The sequence below is a fragment of the Tursiops truncatus genome, chromosome 16 (assembly GCF_011762595.2).
Source record: "Tursiops truncatus isolate mTurTru1 chromosome 16, mTurTru1.mat.Y, whole genome shotgun sequence".
NCBI lineage: Eukaryota > Metazoa > Chordata > Mammalia > Artiodactyla > Delphinidae > Tursiops > Tursiops truncatus.
This window is the reverse complement of record NC_047049.1, coordinates 52,593,769-52,614,566: the sequence shown is the minus strand read 5'-3', so window position 1 is coordinate 52,614,566 and position 20,798 is coordinate 52,593,769. Positions and strand designations below refer to the sequence as shown.

General features: G+C 36.6%; 1 pseudogene; it reads right to left on the bottom strand.

Annotated features, from left to right (window-relative positions):
- Positions 1-204: 204 nt before the first annotated feature.
- Positions 205-380, bottom strand: LOC117308593 (U2 spliceosomal RNA; annotated as a pseudogene).
- Positions 381-20,798: the final 20,418 nt, after the last annotated feature.

Genomic DNA, 20,798 nt, shown 5'->3' with positions numbered 1-20,798 from the left:
TCAGTAGGATACGAGTCAAATTAATTATGATATATTCATTCAGTGGCATATTCTATGTGTGTACTGAAATAAAAGGTTTCAATAATACATTATTAAGTGAACAAAGGGAAATGCAGAACAGTGCATAACCTAAGTTTGCATTTATGTGAAAAAGAAAGGATATATGTTATATATGAGGACATATAACTGTTGATGGGAGTTATTGATGGAGATGGAATACAAGAAATTCTTTAAACTACTTGCATTCATAAGTCCTTTGTTATTTTTATAATGATAAAAGCACTGTCATAGTAAATATAAGCAGGAAATATTTACTGATATGGAAAACCACTCTCAATATATTCCTACACTTGATCTTAGCCAAAAGGCCGAGAAGCGATTCAATATATTCCTAAGTGAAAATAACAGACTACAACAGTAAATATTTATTCATTCTACTATTCATGTATACATACATACATATAATTTGGAAAGCTATATGCCAGCATATAAACACTAATTAATTCTGTATAGTGGCATTCTTGGAAGTTCTATTTCTCTGGTCTGCTTTATTTCTACAAATTTTTAAAATAAAATAACAATTATTTTGACATGAGGCAAACAATTATTAAAGATACTTGCATACATGTATATATAGAAAAATATTAGTATGCATTCTGTCTTAAGTATAAAAGTACTATTTAAGTCTTTATGATTTTCTGTATCTTCTATAAAATTTCATTAATATTTAAATTATAAACTGGCATATTCTGGGTTTAATTTCAGCCTTGAAAATTCTAGCTATGTGAAACTAGTCTATTTAAATATTTTTTTCTGAGCCTTTGTTTGCTTCTCTGCAAAACCTGAGGACAAAATTAAAAACAAATACACAAATCATTTGACAATTTTGTCAACTCATTACAAATGTTAGTTGCTGATGTTATTATAAACTTACATGAGAGCATCATTTTCAGTGATGGTTGAAAATATTTCATAAGTTAGAAAACAAAACAAAGATCCTGCTCACTTAATTATTCATTGCATAGCTGGTCATAAACAGAAGGTACGCCTGCTCCACCAATTCCCTCTGCCATCCTTCTGGCAACACTTAGAGGGCTTTAACTACCTCATCAAGTGGTTATGTTTCACTTTTCACACTCAGCAGGGTCTAAAACCTAAGAAACGATCAACTTAATTTTTTTTTACTTATTTATTTTTTATACAGTAGGTTTTTATTAGTTATCTATTTTATACATATTACTGTATACATGTCAATGCCAATCTTCCAATTCATCCCACTACCACCCCCACCTCACCCGCTTTCCCCCCTTGGTGTCCATACATTTGTTCTCTACATCTGTGTCTCTATTTCTGCTTTGCAAACTGGTTCATCTGTACCATTTCTCTAGATTCCACATATATGTGTTAATATACGATGTTTTTCTCTTTCTTACTTCTTTCTGTATGACAGTCTCTAGGTCCATTCACGTCTCTACAAATGACCCAATTTCGTTCCTTTTTATGGCTGAGTAATATTCCATTGTATATATGTACCACATCTGCTTTATCCATTCATCTGTCGATGGGCATTTAGGTTGCTTCCATGACCTGGCTATTGTAAATAGTGCTGCAATGAACACTGGGGTGCATGTGTCCTTTTGAATTATGCTTTTCTCTGAGTATATGCCCCACAGTGGGATTGCTGGGTCACATACTGGTTCTATTTTTAGCTTTTTAAGGAACCTCCATACTGTTCTCCATAGTGGCTGTATCAATTTACATTCCCACCAACAGTGCAAGAGGGTTCCTTTTTCTCCACACCCCCTCCAGCATTTGTTGTTTGTAGATTTTCTGATGATGCCCATTCTAACTAGTGTGAGGTGATATCTCACGGTAGTTTTGATTTGCATTTCTCTAATAATCAGTGATATTGAGCAGCTTTTCATGTGCCTCTTGGCCATCTGTAGGTCTTCTCTGGAGAAATGTCTATTTAGGTCTTCTTCCATTTTTTGATTGGGTTGTTTGTTTTTTTTTATATTGAGCTGCATGAGCTGTCTATATATTTTGGAGATTAATCCTTTGTCCGTTGATTCATTTGCAAATATTTTCTCCTATTCTGAGGGTTGTCTTTTCATCTTGTTTATAGTCTCCTTTGCTGTGCAAAAGCTTTGAAGTTTCATTAGGTCCCATTTGTTTATTTTTGTTTTTATTTCCATTACTCTAGAAGGTGAGTCAAAAAAGATCTTGCTGTGATTTATGTCAAAGGGTGTTCTTCCTATGTTTTCCTCTAAGAGTTTTATAGTGTCCGGTCTCATATATATATCTTTAATCCATTTTGAGTTTATTAATCCATTTTGAGTTTATTAATGTGTATGGTGTCAGGGAGTGTTCTAATTCTTTCACATGTAGCTGTCCAGTTTTCTCAGCACCACTTATTGAAGAGACTGTCTTTTCTCCATTGTATATCCTTGCCTCCTTTGTCATAGATTAGTTGACCATAGGTACATGGGTTTATCTCTGGGCGTTCTATTCTGTTCAACTGATCTATATTTCTCTTTTTGTGCCAGTACCAAATTGTCTTGATTACTGTAGCTTTGTAGTATAGTCTGAAGTCAGGAAGTCTGATTCCTCCAGCTCCATTTTTTCCCCTCAATATTGCATTGGCTATTCGGGTTCTTTTGTGTCTCCATACAAATTTTAAGAATTTTTGTTCTAATTCTGTAAAAAATGCCGTTGGTAATTTGATAGGGATTGCACTGAATCTGTAGATTGCTTTGGGTAGTATAGTCATTTTCACAATATTGATTCTTCCAATCCAAGAACATGGTATATCTCTCCATCTGTTGGTAACATCTTTAATTTCTTTCATCGGTGTCTTAAAGTTTTCTGAGTACAGGTCTTTTACCTCCCTAGGTTAATTCCTAAGTATTTTATTCTTTTTGCTGCAATGGTGAATGGCATTGTTTCCTTAATTTCTCTCTCGGATTTTTCGTTGTTAGTGTATAGGATTACAAGAGGTTTCTGTGCATTAACTTTGTATCCTGCAACTTTACCAAATTCGTTGATTAGCTCTAATAGTTTTCTGGTGGCATCTTTAAGATTATCTATGTATAGCATCATGTCATCTGCAAACAGTGACAGTTTTATTCCTTCTTTTCCAATTTGGATTCCTTTTATTTCTTTTTCTTCTCTGATTGCCACGGCTAAGACTTCCAAAACTATGTTGAATAATAGTGGCAAGAGTAGACATCCTTGTCTTGTTCCTGATCTTAGAGGAAATGCTTTCAGTTTTTCACTACTGAGAATGATGTTTGCTGTGGGTTTGTTGTATATGGCCTTTATTATGTTGAGGTAGGTTCCCTCTATGCCTACTTTCTGGAGAGTTTTTACCATAAATTGGTGTTGAATTTTGTGAAAAGCTTTTTCTGCATCTGTTGACATGATCATATGGTTTTTATTCTTCAATTTGTTAATATGGTGTATCACATTGATTGATTTGTGTATATTGAAGAATCCTTACATACCTGGGATAAATCCTACTTGATCATGGTGTATGATCCTTTTAATGTGTGGTTGGATTTTGTTTGCTAGTATTTTGTTAAGGATTTTTGCATCTATGTTCATCAGTGATATTGGCCTGTAGTTTACTTTTTTTGTGACATTTTTGTCTGGTTTTGGTATCAGGGTAATGGCCTCGTAGAATGAGTTTGGGAGTGTTCCTTCCTCTGCAATTTTTTAGAAGAGTTTGAGAAGGATGGGTATTAGCTCTTCTCTAAATGTTTGATAGAATTCACCTGTGAAGCCATCTGGTCCTGGACTTTTGTTTGTTGGAAGATATTTAATCACAGTTTCAATTTCATTACTTGTGATTGGTCTGTTCATACTTTCTATTTCTTCCTGGTTCAGTCTTGGAAGGTTGTACCTTTCTAAGAATTTCTCCATTTCTTCCAGTTCGTCCATTTTATTTGCATAGAGCTGCTTGTAGTAGTCTCTTAGGATGCTTTGTATTTCCGTGGTGTCTGTTGTAACTTCTCTGTTTTCATTTCTAATTTTATTGATTTGAGTCCTCTCCCTCTTTTTCTTGATTAGTCTGGCTAAAGGTTTATCAATTTTGTTTATCCTCTCAAAGAACCAGCTTTTAGTTTTATTGATCTTTGCTATTGTTTTCTTTGTTTCTATTTCATTTATTTCTGCTCTGATCTTTATGATTTCTTTCCTTCTGCTAACTTTGGGTTTTGTTTGTTCTTCTTTCTCTAGTTCCTTTAGGTGTAAGGTTAGATGGTTTATTTGAGATTTTTCTTGTTTCTTGAGGTAGGCTTCTATAGCTATGAACGTCCCTCTTTGAACTGCTTCTGCTGCATCCTGTAGGTTTTGGTTTGGCGTGTTTTCATTGTCATTTGTCTCTAGGTATTTTTTGATTTCCTTTTTGATTTCTTCAGTGATCTCTTGGTTATTTAGTAATGTAGTGTTTAGCATCCATGTGTTTGTGTTTTTTACTTTTTTTTTTTTGCCTGTAATTCATTTCTAATCTCTAGCGTTGTGGTCAGAAAAGATGCTTGATATGATTTCAATTTTCTTAAATTTACTAAGGCTTGATTTGTGACCCAAGATGTGATCTATCCTGGAGAATGTTCCGTGCGCACTTGAGAAGAAAGTGTAATCTGCTGTTTTTGGATGGAATGTCCTATCAATACCAATTATATCTATCTGGTCTATTGTGTCATTTAAAGCTTCTGTTTCCTTATTTATTTTCATTTTGGATGATCTGTCCATTGGTGTAAGTGAGGTGTTAAAGTCCCCCACTAGCACTGTGTTACTGTCGATTTCCTCTTTTATAGCTGTTAGCTGTTGCCTTATGTATTGCGGTGCTCCTATGTTGGGTGCATATATATTTATAATTGTTATATCTTCTTCTTGGATTGATCCCTTGATCATTATGTAGTGTCCTTTCTTGTCTCTTGTAACGTTCTTTATTTTAAAGTCTATTTTATCTGATATGAGTATTGCTACTGCAGCTTTCTTTTGATTTCCATCCCCTCACTTTCAGTCTGTATGTGTCCCTAGGTCTGAAGTGGGTCTCTTGTAGACAGCATATATGTGGGTCTTGTTTTTGTATCCATTCAGCAAGCCTGTGTCTTTTGGTTGGAGCATTTAATCCATTCATGTTTTAGGTAATTTTTAATATGTATGTTCCTATTACCATTTTCTTAATTGTTTTGGGTTTGTTTTTGTAGGTCATTTTCTTCTCTTTTGTTTCCCACTTAGAGAAGTTCCTTTAGCATTAGCTGTATAGCTGGTTTGGTGGTGCTGAATTCTCTTAGCTTTTGTTTGTCTGTAAAGCTTTGGATGTTTCCGTTGAATCTGAATGAGATCCTTGCCGGGTAATCTTGGTTGTAGGTTCTTCCCTTTCATTACTTTATATATATCATGCCACTCCGTTCTGGTTTGTAGAGTTTCTGCTGAGAAATCAGCTGTTAATCTTATGGGAATTCCCTCATATGTCGTTTGTTGTTTTTCCTTGTTGCTTTTAATAATTTTTCTTTGTCTATTTGTCAGTTTGATTACCATGTGTCTCAGCATGTTTCCTCTTGGGTTTATCCTGCCTGGGATTCTCTGTGCTTCCTAGATTTGGGTGGCTATTTCCTTTCCAATGTTAGGGAAGTTTTCGACTATAATCTCTTCAAATATTTTCTTGGGTCCTTTCTCTCTCTATTCTCCTTCTGGAACCCCTATAATGCGAACGTTGGTGTGTTTAATGTTTTCCCAGAGGTCTCTTATAGTGTCTTCATTTCTTTTCATTCCTTATTCTGTTCTGTGGCAGTGAATTACACCATTCTGTCTTCCAGGTCACTTATCCGTTCTTCTGCCTCAGTTATTCTGCTATTGATTCCTTCTAGTGTATTTTTCATTTCAGTTATTGTATTGTTCATCTCTGTTTGTTTGTTCTTTAATTCTTCTAGGTCTTTGTTAGACATTTTTTGTATCTTCTCAATCTTTGCTTCCATTCTTTACCCAAGGTCCTCGATCATCTTCACTGTCATTATTCTGAATTCTTTTCCTGGAAGGTTGCCTACCTCCATTTAGTTGTTTTTCTGGTGTTTGATCTTGTTCCTTCATCTGGTACATAGTCCTCTACCTTTTCATTTTGTCTATCTTTCTCTGAATGTGGTTTTCATTCCACAGGCTGCAGGATTGTAGTTCTTCTTGCTTCTGCTGTCTGCCAACTTAATTTTATCTGAATTAAGTGGAATAAGCTTTACTAATCATTAGTTTTACCTAAAATAAATGTTTTTGTGGCTATTATAATTTTTTCTTAATTTGGGGAAACATTTGACATTTTTTCATGTTTCTTGAGCTCTTCTGCATTCTCCTACTTATAAGGACATTTCTCCTTCATTACCACAATGTATTGAACAGTTTTGCTGTGACTATTATTTTTCTGATACAAATAATGCTTTAAATAATATCCATGTAGATTTTGGCTAACTTATACCTGATATCCTCAAGTTTGGCTCCTTTCCTTTTGTTTCCTTTTTGATCATGCCTCTGTGAAACTAAATTCTCTTTTATCTAGGAAAGGTTTACTAGATCCTTTCATGATTTAGGTATAGTTAGATAATCAGAATTGAAATTTTAGCATTTATGTTTTCTCAGTGTTTGCCTTCTTTTACAGGATACTTAAGGTTCTGAAAAGCATCCCTGAGTTTAAGAAGCCCTTAGTGCCTTCATACAGTTGGTGACTTTCAAGTACTAACTGACACGCTCTATAAATCACAGGATGCCAAGATCACCAGATGAGACACCTAAAGAGAGACATCAAAAGTTGTCTCTTTCAAAGGAGCTCCCATACACTGTTTGTTGGGAGTGCAAATTGGTGTAACATTTCTGGAGAACAATCTGCCAGTTATTACAAAATTTTTAAATGCACCTACACTTTGAACCAGTAAACCCATTTTTTAGACTATCACGTGGCATGTTAGCCAAAATATGCATGAATATTATTGAAAGCATTATTTGTATCAGCAAAACAACAGACATAACAAAACCGTTCAATATATTGTGGTAATAAAGGAGAAATATCCTTATTCTTAGGAGACACATGTTGAAGAGCTTAGGAAGAACAGAAAAGTGACAAAATGTCATTTTGTAAAAGCTAGTTAGATGAATATTTAAGTGTTGTTAAAGAAAAAACATTCAACGATACTTGTTAAAGATGGTAGGGCAGACTTTATTCAGGACCATCCTGATAGATATAGGGACCACTGCAGTGGGATTTTACAGAGGGGTAGAGAGATTGGGCTCAAGTCCAACTTCAAATACTACATAGGCAAGTGAGAATTTATAGCCAACAAGCAGGGTCGGGGTCAGTGAATGGAAAATTACCAGGAGGAAACATCAAGGGTAAGGGGGGTTACGGCCAGACCCATCTAACAGGATTGTTGCTGAAGACAGGCCAAGGTGATGAGACATCACTTGGGGGAAGGTAGAGGATAAGGAACCTGATCAGATATCAAGATATTGAGGTTGGGGTGTTCTCCCTAAAACTAGATTTTACAAGAAGTACACAGATAGGTGCAGGAGAAGTTTCAGGAGCCTGTCTAAAGTTTGATCAAGCAAAAGGTCTTTGTCAGTGTTGACCATACTATTTTTATTTTTCTCCATGTTGAAAACTTTAATAGTAAAAAGCTAGAAAAGAGGTACATTGGTAAGACATTGAGTCAATAAATTATGGTCTAGCTATACAATGGTATATTATGTAGTTGTCAAACAAAAGAAGGTAGATCTGTTTGTGCTGGTGTGGATCTAAATATTAGATATAATTTCAAGTAAAAATGGTAATTGGCTGAAAAGTGTTCATAGTATGATCCATGTAGAGGATTTGAAAAGTTCCTTTAAAATAAGACTCTGGGGCTTTGAAGGAACAGCTTGCAGAAGGCAAACACTCCTACTGAGATCAGTGAGAAGCAATATGAAATAGCAACAGCACATGCTTGGAGGCATCAGAGAGCCACCAAAACAATCAGGATTCAAGGTCCAAGATCTCAGAGAGAAGAAAACCTTGGAGGAGTGAGGTGACATTTGTACCTGCTTTTTTTTCCTCGGGACATTTGACTATTCTTGGTTCCGAGCAAGTAGTTAAGAATTCAGGTACAGAGCAAGACAAAGTTTGTAGCTAAGAGAGAGAAAATTCAGCAGAACCCATAGCAATCTCACACGGCCAAAGAGACAAAAATGGAAGTTGAGTGATACCAAGAGAGCCAGGCCGTTGGGTGGAGCAAGATATTGGTAGAAAGGGAGGTATGGAAAAGTAAGATCAACATGTAACCAGTTTTGTCCTTGAGGCATGTGCCAAATTCTTAAACTACACAGGACAGGAATGTGAAATGGTAGCCAGAAAGCTCATAAAATTCAGAGTAGAGTTTTCTACCATTTCATGGTAGCAAGAAGACAAAAACTGTATTTCAGAATCCACTTAAAGGAGGGGCTTTGTAAAACCTCTGAGAAAGCTACAGTCTAGGGGTAGAGGTGAAACAGAGAAAATAAAACTTCATAAAGACTGAAACTCAAATTAGGTCAACCCAGTCCCTGATTGGATGAAGGTGATCTGCCCACACTCTGTCTACCAGAGGTAGAGTAAAGCTAAGGGAAGATAATACCTTCTGGGGCCTCTACAGTCTATCATGTGAAATGTCCAACAATTAATAAAAATTATCAAGCATTCCAATAAGTAGGACCAAGGAAAAAAAACACAATTAATAAAACCACAGATGATCCAGATATTGGAATTATCACAAATAGACTTTAAAATAGCTGTGATCATTAGTTTCAAGAAAATAGTGGAGAATATCATTAAAACATGAAAATTTAATTATCAAAAAATAAAAATAACATTAAAAATTCAATAGATGAGTTTAATAGAAGATTGCACATAGTAGAAAAAAGAATCAATAAACTGGTTAATGGGAGATATCCTGGATGAAACACAGAGAGCAAAAAGGGTAGAAAATTAAGAAGAGTGTCAGATACATGTGAGATACGGTGAGGAAGTCTAATATATGTGTAATTGGAGTCCCAAAGATAAAGGAAACAAAGAACAGGGCAGAAGGACTAATTGAGGAAATAATGACTGGCATTTTCTAAAAATGTAAAAAAAACAAACAAAAACCCAAAAAACCTTGCTAGGGATTCAACAATGCTTAGAAATTAAAACATGAAAAATACCAAGAAAAGGATACATAGCTGCATTAAACTAATAAACATATGTAGAGAATTGCACCCACCAATGAGATAATGCATATAGTTTCCATGAGCCTACGGAACATTTACCAAAACTGACTGTATATTGGGCTATATAGTGAGACTTGCCAGGGGTGATGGTGAGTGGTGCCATTCCAGTTCCCACCCCTTGATTCCTGGACACATGAACCCTGGTTATGGGAGAAAAGCACTTATATTAGAAGCTGATTTAGGGCACTACTAGCACTAGAAGTAGTTAATTCAGCAGGATTTGGCAGTTTCTGTTTAAGGTCTTTGTATATAGATGGTGCTTTCCTTTTGATCATGAGCAAGGTTGTTCCTGATTTTTTCACTGTTTGTTTTTTAATTCCCAGGGTAAACAATCTTTCCATTTCTTTTATTTCTTTATAGGCCTTGCTCTTCTAACTTCGCAGCATTTGATGTTGTTCCAGTCTTTCTAAACAAGAAAAAATGGCACTGGCTGGATCGGGAATCAAACTATTAGCATTGAAACACCAGTTCTAGAATTTATTAATTGTATGGCCTCAATAAAGTAACTTAATTTCCTTATGTCTCAGTTTTCTCACCTGTCCTGTGAGGGAAAAAAAATGTTTACTTCATGAGGTTGCTGTGAAGATTAAGTGAATTTAAAATGTAAAGCACACAGAACAGTACCTGGCACATCGATGTGCTGGTGGAATACTTGTCATTCTTCACTCCATTTGATAACCTATATTTTTATTTAAATTATACTTTGGGAATACCTTCCCATGTCTGCTCTTAAAGTTTTAAGTAATAAGAGGGCCCTCTGATCTCCAGAAATTTCCCCATTCCTATTGTAGGAACATTTAAAATTGGTTGATGAAGAAGATCAAATGCTGGGCTTATGACCCAATTTTTTTCCTAGATGTTATTTTTGTTTAGTTTAGTTTAGTTTTGTTTCTATGCTCTCTCTCTATATGCCTTCTTTGTATTTTGGTCCATTTCTTTGTATTTTGGTTCATTTATTTACTTTCATGGGTTTTCCTGTTTTTCATTCTACTTTCTTTTCTCAGAATTCATCTTAACTTCCTCTGAGTGATTAGGTGACTTTAGACCCAGTTTATTATTGTTAAATTTATATGATTTTTGTAATGCTCCGTTTTTGTTCCTTCAATTCACAAATTATTTGCGCAAAGATGTTCACTTTCTACCCATAGTTATAGCTACTTTTACACTTAAATTTATGTTTCCCTGCTTCCCGTGTGCACTCTAGTTCTTTTAGGCCAAGACGTTTCACCTACTTGTACTTTTATTTTAATTTATCTCTCAGTTAGTATAACTTTTTAAAGGGAAGAATACTAGTAGAATATTTATTTCCCCTTTTATATATAAAAATGTATTCTTGTCGTCTTAAAAGTAACCAAAGTATAGCAACGCAATATAGTTGACTATTGAATACCTGAGTTGTAGTTTTTTCTTCAAACCTCTATAATTACTTTTGTTCCATTTCTCTTCTGCATTTGATTTTTCTTTGTCTCCCTAAATGACCTAGGAAGCTGGTATCAAATTAATACTGAATGATGGGGGGAGTATATCTTTCGATGTACGTGCTGCAGCCGCTCAGAAAGCATCGTCATTCCCGGGTGACAGAGAACTCAGCCTGCACAACTTTGAAGAATGTGCAATAATATATGCATTCCCTGCATCCATCTGCCTGTGATCTTTTGGTTTCTTGCCTCTAGTTACACTGTTCAAAGTCACTTACAGTCATCTCTGATCCTTATTCTCTGCCTGCACTCATCATTAGGTCCTCTTGAGCAATGGAATAGAAATTCTTATTTTCTCTCACATATGCTCCTGGAAGATAAACAACTCAATTGTGCATAATAAAGGAAATTTCTAAGTAAAAAAAAAGCCCTCCACCTAGCAGCAAATATTGCAATCACCCCATTTGTCCTATGGAAATGTGAGGTTCAGAGAGGTTAATTCCTTGCCCCAGGATAGGATGTGGCAGAACCACTACATGATATGGGAAAGGAACAGAAAGCTTCTCAGGGAAGGAAGGGCAGGAGCCCACACAGGAGCCAGGAGAGAACTCGATAGGATCAGAGACCAGTGCTGAGACAGCCTGATCTGAGCATTCAGACTGGTTATGGGGGAGGCTCAGACCTTGGCTGGGCACACAAGCCAGCCAGGATCAGAGCAGGGGTGGGGGCATCTTGCCTGGAGGACTGCGAGGACTGAGCCACCAGGTGGATTGTTCTGTGGGGCCAGGGCCTGCACCTGCTGGGGTCGCTGACTGCCTTGACCATCAAGTATGATGCTAACTGGGGGATTTTCATAGGCTCCCTTTATCAGGGTGAGAGTTTTTCTCTAGTCCTAGTTTACTGTTTTTTTTTTTTTTTTTTAATCACGGGAGTGTGTTGGAAATTGTCAAATATTTTTCTGTATTTATGAGATGATTATGTGGTTTTTGTCCTAAATTTTATTGATATGGTATAGTACATTAATTGATCTCCGAAAGTTAAACTAATCTTGCATTTGCATTCCTGGAATAAATCTCATTTGGCCATGGTGTACAATTCTTTTTCTGTGTTTTGCTGAACTTTATTTACAGGGTAATACTGGCTTCATGAAACTCTTTTTTGAAAGAGTTTGCAAAAATTTGTATTAATTCTTTATATGTTTGGCAGAATTGACCAGTGAAGTCATCTGCGCCTGGGTTTTTCTATGTGGGTTGTGTTTTGTTGCTAATTCAATCTCTTTCCTTGTAATTGGTCTATCCAAAAAGAAGGTTTTCCTTCTCTTTCCAGTGTTTTAATTTGAAAGGTTAGGTTATTGATTTGAGATCATCTTTTTTTTAAATATAGGAATTTACAGTTATAAAATTTCCTCTAATTTCTGAGTTAGTTGCATCCAATACATTTAGGTATGTTGTGTCCTCATTTTCATTCAGGTCCAAGTAATTTCTAATTTTCCTTGTGAATCTTTTTTGACCAATTGATTGTTTGGGAGTTTTTTTTTTCTTTAATGTTACTATGTATGACATTATCAAATTTCTTTTTGTTACTGTTTTCCAATCTTATTCCATTGTTGTCAAAGAGTATACTTTATATGTTTTTGATCTTTTTAAATTTACGAACGGTTAATTTGTGGTCTAGTATAACAGGTATCTGGGAGAACATTCCAAATGTACTTGAGAAGAATGTAAACTCTGCTGTCATTGGGTGGAGTGCTCTGTAGGTATTTATTAGGTCTAGTTGGTTTACAGTTTGCGCAGGTCCTATTTTCTTGTTAATCTTTTGTCCACTTGTTCTATTCATTATTGAAAGTAGATGCTCAACTTTTTAACTATTATTGTTGAATCGTCTATTTCTCCTTTCAATTCTGTCAGTTTTTGCTTCATGTATTTTGGTGCTCTATTGTTAGGTGCATATGCATTTTTTTTCCACCACAGCACAGGCTCTGCTCTTTACTGAGAAGTGAGTGATCTTACTTGCCTAAGCCTCCATTTCCTCATCTGTAACATGGGAAACTTAATGGAAATTCCAGCAGATGATATTTTCTGTCCTCTTATGCCAACCTGGCTGGATCAACAGCTGGAGCTTTGGCTTCTGAAGGAGGGGGCTTTTCTTAGACCCCTGTATCCCAAGTCAATTTGTACATATTCTTGAAAACATTATAGAGGTAGCTCTCTCAACCTTGGGCAAACGAGGCAAGCCCAGATCTCTGATTAGGGTAAACAGATTTAGCAAATAAAAATATAGAATGTTACTTAAATTTGAATCATTTCTAATGGCATATGCACTTTGAAATAAAGTAAAAATATTACATTGGCATATTAATCTAAATAATCAAATTAAAAATTATTAATTGTTCATCTCAAATAAATGATAAATTTCTAAGTTGTATAACACTTTCTTTAATTACATTTCCTTGATGATCTGACTTTAATAGTTCTTTGTTTTGCAGAATTTGTTTATAAAATTCCTTGCAATTATAGCCTATGTTCCATTTATATTGTAACACAGCTTCTTTAGTTATCACATACAATTTATTTCATTCTTTTGTCCATTCAATATTCATTAATGAGAAAATATACTCAACATTAGCCTTATGAGCCAGCCACTGAATACTCACAGTCATAAAGGTTTCTACTCTGAGAAAGCTCTTCATGTTAGATGTGTTGAAGTCTATAATGCCATATTTCATGGCATAACTTGGTTTTACATTTTTTCAGGATCATGTTGTATCTCTGGGTTAATGGCTTTTAAAAATATTTTTCACTGAAAAAAAGAGCATTTTTCTCTTCTTCTTCTTCAATACTATGCATTGTGAATCCACTTGTTCCCATGTTGGAACAGTATTTAGTAACATCCATGTAAAATAACTGAATTCTTCAAGAGATAAAATCCATTTGAAAAGATAGGGCAAATGCAGTAATTATCCTCTTCAAATAAGAATTTCTTTTCCTGTTCATATGTAATGTTATGCCTAGTAAGAAAAACCTTGACACTTAAATAAATTTTTCATCAATCTTTCTTTAACCCATTCAGCATATTCCTTTAAGCAATGGAGTACTTCAATAACACTGTCTTCTTTCAATTTGCATGATGCTTTTGCTAAAGAGATCTTGAGAACTATGAATAAGAAATAAGCAGGCTTCACTCAATGAAATTATTTAGAAAGTCAATAAGAATGTTTTGGGCCATCAGAATTGAAGTATGGTTTAGTATGGTTTCAGTGCTTCAAATAAACTGAGGATTCTCTCAACTGGATTTGTTAATGAGAACCAACAGGTGTTTGAATTTGGGAGAACTGAAGAATACTAAATACAAGCAAAACACAAAAACCCTTTAATTGTTCAGCTCGCACAGTGCTGAAGTAAGAACAATTTTATGGCTGCTGCTTGAAAGTCAACAGAAAGGACACAGATATGGTTTGAGTAACATTATGCAGAATATGGACAGGACAGCAAACACCTCCCACAGAATCAGTCAGGCCTAGCTTCAACTTTGAATAAAATTGTTTGCATCTTTACCCCAAATTTGTATTTTTATTACTTCCATCAAAAAGAGTACAATTAAAAAAAACCTCCTAATTAAATAAGATTTTTCTACAAATATCTGCTTTTGTTTCTGAAGTCTCATCTGGAAGGAATTTTACTTATAAGTCAGCTTTTCCTATGAGAAAAATATTGCACAGGCAATGGAAAAAAATATTTTTTTCATTGTGATTACTCGCAATCATGGCTCTACCATAAAAAAGGTGAGACATTTAGATCATTGATAATCTCTGTAATAGTAAAAGGAGCTGTTACATTTTTTATATTGCAGCAGATTTTGTCCTGGCACTTGAAAATTTACTTGCAATTTTGGAATCCGAATATACTTATGGTAGCAGTATGTTCAAACAGTCATTTGAGCTGAAAGACTGATAATGATATACAGCATGGGAAGCCATTACAATTTCTACCGTAATTATCTTCATCTGAATTTCTCTTAAAAAATTCGTTGTTTTATCACTGCCTTTGGTAGTAGTTGAGGAAATCATACATCTCTTATACTTAGCTGTCACTATATGCTGGCTTATAACCGACTTTCAGTTTCCCTCACTGAATAACAATTGCATACTATTCAAAGAACTATAAAATGACATTTCTCTCATTTAATAAATGATCATTGTTCAGAAGGTTCATCACAAAATTTACACCTGTGTTTTGGGTTCAAATACACACAAATAAAGAATAGGTGATAACAATCACTCAGAACTGAAAAGATTGCTAATCTCATTTCTTCTATAGTATTATCTCTCACTCATAAATCCAAATTTATATCTGACAGTTAACAGAGGTTGATGCTGAAAGGATTGAAAATTTGTGAACAAAAAATTAGGCAACTGATGCTAAACAAGGTGAACTTCCTGATCATCCGCAAGGGAGAGCTGTACTAGTCAGGCATAAACTTCCTTAACAAAGCGAGAGCTGATTTTATAGAAGGTTTCGGGAAGCCTGGTGTTCAGGGATTGATTGGTTGATTTTCAGAAGCAAGAGTGTTTAGGGGTTGATGGATTTCCACCTGTGTTAGTGTGGTCACTGGATTAAGGCTGCTGTTGACAGCCTGGCTTTTAGGAGTGTGGCCACTGGGGTGAGGCACTTGGTGACTGGTTGCTGTCTAGAAGTGTGGAACTGTCTTTGATCGGCTGTCTTTCAGAAACTAGTTACCAGGAGTGAGGCTATGGCTGATAGGTTGACTTCAGAGCGTGTGTACTGCTCCCAAGTTCTCTCTAATAGCAGTTGCTTATTATGACTTGGTCCTTTGGTCAGAGAAGAATCTTGTCCTTTCTTGAAAAACAAGTATTTTTAATTCTCTACCTCTCTCCTTTCCATCTCCCACAACCCCCTTTTTGGTTGTCCCTTAGCCAAACCTGCAAGAGAGGCATTAGGGGATTGTTCAGATCTTTATTTGTAGAGGTATGATTTTTCACTATTCTTGGTATTTAAGTGATTTAAGGGCCAAAATCTCTGGCAGAAAAGTATCTAATTTTTGAATTCTTGTAATTTATTGAAAAAAAAATCTGATGACAGGATATGTAGGGCATCTGACAAAGTCAATATAGGTGGCAGGACTGTCCTATACAAGGTCTGTTCTGTATGTACAGAATGCTTGTCCTCATTATCTTTGATGGCTGAGAGCAGAATTGTGTTTTCCTGAGAGCACTCTCCACCCCAACCTTGGTCTCTGAGGTCATCACACATTGAGATTGCCCTCCTGCTTTCCTCTAGCCAGGGCAGGCTGACCTGACCCCCAGGCCTGGGAGCAGAGCACCCCCCTCTATCTTCCAGGTGCCTGTGACCTGAGAGCTTCTCTACCAGGCATGCGTGGCATTTAAATTTCAACCCTAATTATGGAAGACTTCTCAAGTGTGTGTTCTAGACCTGTGAACTCATATATTCCGGGTTGATCTGAAATAAACAGACTGCCATATATTTCTCCAGCAAAGATGAGTTTACTCGGGATCAGAAGATAATTGACATACATATACGTGGCACTTTCCTATTTTCTTCTTTATTTCAAATAACAAGTTAAACTACACCTTGGCATCTTTGGTACAGGCACCAGGCTCCTTTGGGGGATGCACACACCATCAACTCTACTTTTCAGTGCTCTTGACTGATTTTTCAGTAACATAAAGATATGCCAGGGAGGTGGATCCAATTTTCTGTGGTCTCCCACATCACCAAATACAATTCTTCCAAGTTGGATGGTATCTGCTTATTCTCTGTGATATAGTTCCATATTTTTTTTTTTTTTAAGGAAGTTGTTTCCTTAGCTTTTGTTGCAGCTATGATTTCCCTTGTCTTTTATCTAGGAAACTACTTCTCACAACACTTCTCACATGTGAGTGGGATCTTTCCCTCAATTTAGGGTTGTTGACCATTTCTTTCATATTTTTTTCTATTCATCTGAGGATTTTAGAAGGCATCAGAGACAGCTCAGATTCCATGTTCTCAGACCTATCAAATCCATAAGGCTCTATTGGTATTTAATGTTACTACAAACCTGAATACATGTTATTTGAAAAAGATACAGTTTGTCTGAAACTTTGTAACTTTCCTTTACGTTACTTTTGCTATTTCCTGTACTTCCTCTCAGTATTGACTTTAAAAACATTTTTTAATGTCTTTTTTCCCCCCAGAAATGAGTGTAATTGTGTCCCACTATATAGTCTGGTTTAGAGGGAGACCTCTGCCCCCACTTCCTGCCCGGGTGCTAGAGTAGCACATAAGGTAGTCTGCAGCAGAAAGAAAAGCTGGAGCCTGGGCAGCAGGTGAAGGAAAAGCGGCTGTCCTGAGTCTGACATGTGCTGTCAGGTTTAACTGTGGACACGTCTGTGATAGTGGTTTAGACAAGGGACAGGCAAACATTTTCTGTAAAGGGTCTGATAGTAAGTTTGCTGGACTTTGCAGGCTATTTGGTCTCTGCTACAACTATACAACTCTGCCATTGTTTCACAAAAGCAGCCATAAATAGGACATAAAATTGGGCATGGCTGTGTATCAGTAGACATTTAATCACAAAGAGTTGGTGAGCCAGTTTGACGCATGGACCACAGGTTGCTGACCCTCGATTTAAATAATAATCTTTGAATTATGACTATTTAGTAATTAGTAAAAATAGAAACAGTGTTTGAATATTAAAAAGCTCCAGAAAGCAAATATTAAATTCATTACTTACTTTTGGATAGGTTAGATTAGTACAATGAGAATAGGGATTATACACACATGATATATATATACAAACACACACACACACACACACACACACACACACACACACACACACACACACACACACACACACATAGTTCCCCCCATTCCAAACATCCAGCTTCAAGCCCTTTGCCTGGTGTATACTGGGAACTCAATAAGTTTTTGGTTTTACAAATGAGTAAATAAATGACATTACGAATCCACTCTTCTCTGTGGCTCACATTATTTGGAATTATTATTGATATATCTTTCTTGCTTTTCCCTTATCTACATTTAATTTGTTGGTCCCCTTGACACTCAAAAAACTTTCTTCTAAGACACACACATACACGTAGACTTTATTTCTATCCCATCCTTTACATCTGCTTTACATTTGCTCTTACCGAAGTCTGTCCTCTAGTCTCCTTCAACCTTTCTCTTGTCCCCCACCTCAGTTGCTCCAATACCATTCCATCCCTAAACCTCGCTGTACATTTGGCTGCAGGAATTTTCCTAAATTACTGCTACACAGATGGAGAACAAACTTCTTTCAATTTTCAAAAATCTTGGACTTCTTTTTAGTTTTCTACCTCTCTAACCAAATACTTATTGGGCATTGTCTACAATGCATGAAATGCCATCCATTCTACTCTCATGCATCAAATGCCAATATTGTGCTTTTGAGACCCAGAAAATAGATAGACCATGAAACCCTCAGATATTTTTCACTTTTATTGTCTATCTTTCCCATCTTTTATGATATCAGATCTCTCTCCATGGGCCACTTTAGTCCAAAGAGATTGTTTAATCACATACGCTTTCTTTCTGTCTACTTTGACAGCAGAATAAGCTCTACATGGCTCCTTCCTGACTTGCTTAGCTTTCTGGAGAGGAATATTTACTGTCTTTACTATCTTATACCCTTAGTGACATAACCATTCGTGCAGTCTTGCCTCTTCCACCAGTAAGGAAAATTCCTCAGCTCCAAGATTTCAGGTGGTAACCTGGCAACAAGCTCTTGGTTGATCACTCCACATAGAAAATGTTCTACTCTCACAGAATTACCTGAAATCCCATGAAAGCTGGCCTCTCCAAGGCAGATCCCAATGTTCCCAGTTAGGTCTGGGACCTCTCAGACTCTAGTGCAAAAGACATCATCATCAGCATCTGCCTAGGGTGTATATAGATGAATATAGGATTATTATATTATATATATTATTATATTATATTATATATTATATAATTATATATATAATATATAATATATATATAATAATATATATAATATATATTATATATATAATAATGTATTATATATATAATATATATATTATATATATATAGGATGAATATAGAAAAAGAATCAATATAGGATTCTTTTTCCAGCAAATCTGGGCAGGCTCTGGTTCTCCAAAATTGTCCCAAATGACCTCAATATGATTACTCTTGAAGACCCTTAGAGTTTCCGGTTCAAAACATGGATCAACCTTTAGGGAAGCCACTTCACACTCAGCACAGTATATATGATTGGCTGGACATGTCAACTGGTAAAAATTTGGAAATCAAGGTTGGTCCTTGAAGGTGTGTACATGCTCTTCCAAGGGCACAGGGTAACTCCATAAAAATACCACTTCCTGTTCACTAGGGGGAGCACTCTGACTGTCCAAGAATCCCTACTCAGCCTCTGTGTGGCTCTTCCATCACTACAAAGACATCCATGCAAAGATCTACCTGGCCACTCCCAGCACAAGTCCCCAGTTGCAACACAGGTAGGACCCCAGCTGTCATATTTTAGGGAGTTTCTCAAGCTTCTTTAGAAGACATACTGTTTTCTGCTAAGCTCTTGGAGGTCCAAAATATGAATAATTGTACCCTGGCCTCCTGACTGAAATTACCACTTGGTGACAACCCTCTGCTTCAGGGTACTCAGCTATGGTTCTTCCCGGAGATCTTGCTGACAATGTAGATGTGTGAAGTGCAGCTCTAGAGTGTCTGAATCAGTCTTTGTGAGGTGTTCTAACAATCTCTCAGCTGGTTCTGATGGAGGAAGTTGAGATCATGCATTTAGAAATGCTGGGCTGTGGAAAAGACTGATTCAGAGGCTCTGAATAGTGAAAGATGGTGCCTTTGGTGATGAAGAGGCAGGTGCAGGTGCAGGTAGGGTGTCTCTGGAGCTCTACTGACTAGGTAAATCCCATCTATCATCCTCTTGGCATCTTTAGAAGCAGACAGTATTAAAAAAAAGATACAAGTAGCTTTTTCTTTCCTCATTCCAGGTCTGAAGGAATAGCTGCACACAGCCTCAACAGGTCAGGGTGAGTGGTCCTGGGTGGCACTGACCCTGTACAAGGAAGAGGTCCAGGGACCTCGGGATGAGTTGAATTTTTTCCTGTTTCAGAGTATGGTTCTTGTAGGTAGTTGGGACTTCAGAGGGTAGAAGTGAGACACTTTAGAACTCAGAAAAAAAGGAGCACAAGGATAGGTGGGGCTCCATGAGAGCATAGAGAAGCTTGTATTAGAAAACTGTAGTGATGGCTTCCTTTGGTTTAGAAAAGCAGAATATTTTTTTCTCACTACAAATCACCAAGCTTGTTTGGCCTGACCATTTTATTCATTGGCTAGTCTTTCTGTATATGGGTTATAGATTTAGCTGCTTGAACAAAATATAGGAAGCCATGAAATGATAGTGTATCTGAAGATTATCTACAATGCTTGCAGTAATGTGTAAACAGGCAATTTGATCCAGGTCTGGGCCAGAATTAGCATGTTTTATACCCAGAGTGCTGGGTAAACTGCAGCGGAAAGGAGGAAGGAGAAGAGTGAAAATATAGAACTAGAACCCCTTCACAAGAGTCAGATGAGCAAAAGGGGAATAGACCCAGGGCATATGCTTGGAGGAAGTCTGGTCACTGGGCAAAGCCTCCCGTCCGAAAACAGCCCAAGTTGAGTATTAGGAAGTCTTATTTCAGGAGAATGGAGTGTCCTGGGTAAAAAAACAAATCTAGACATATGGCTTAAATAACAGTCAGGAAATTGGCATCCAGGAAGTTACTAATATGGACTGCTGCAGTATGGCTGAGGGTCAATGTGGTTCATGTGTGTAAACTAGGGCATGGCATATGCACTGTTAGCTAGGCTGGGCCAGGGGGAATAATGCAGAAGGGTTTGGGTTAGGTTTGATTCTGTAGACTGGGCAGGAGACCTGAAAAGGGTGGGTGCAAACCTGGGGATGAGACAAAACACTCAAGTCATGCCCATCGGTTTTGTAACTGAATCCGTTTCTCTAACGCATGTTGACAATGAACTCTCTTCCCCCTCCCACTCCAGTTTTAACTGTTCCCATCTTCTG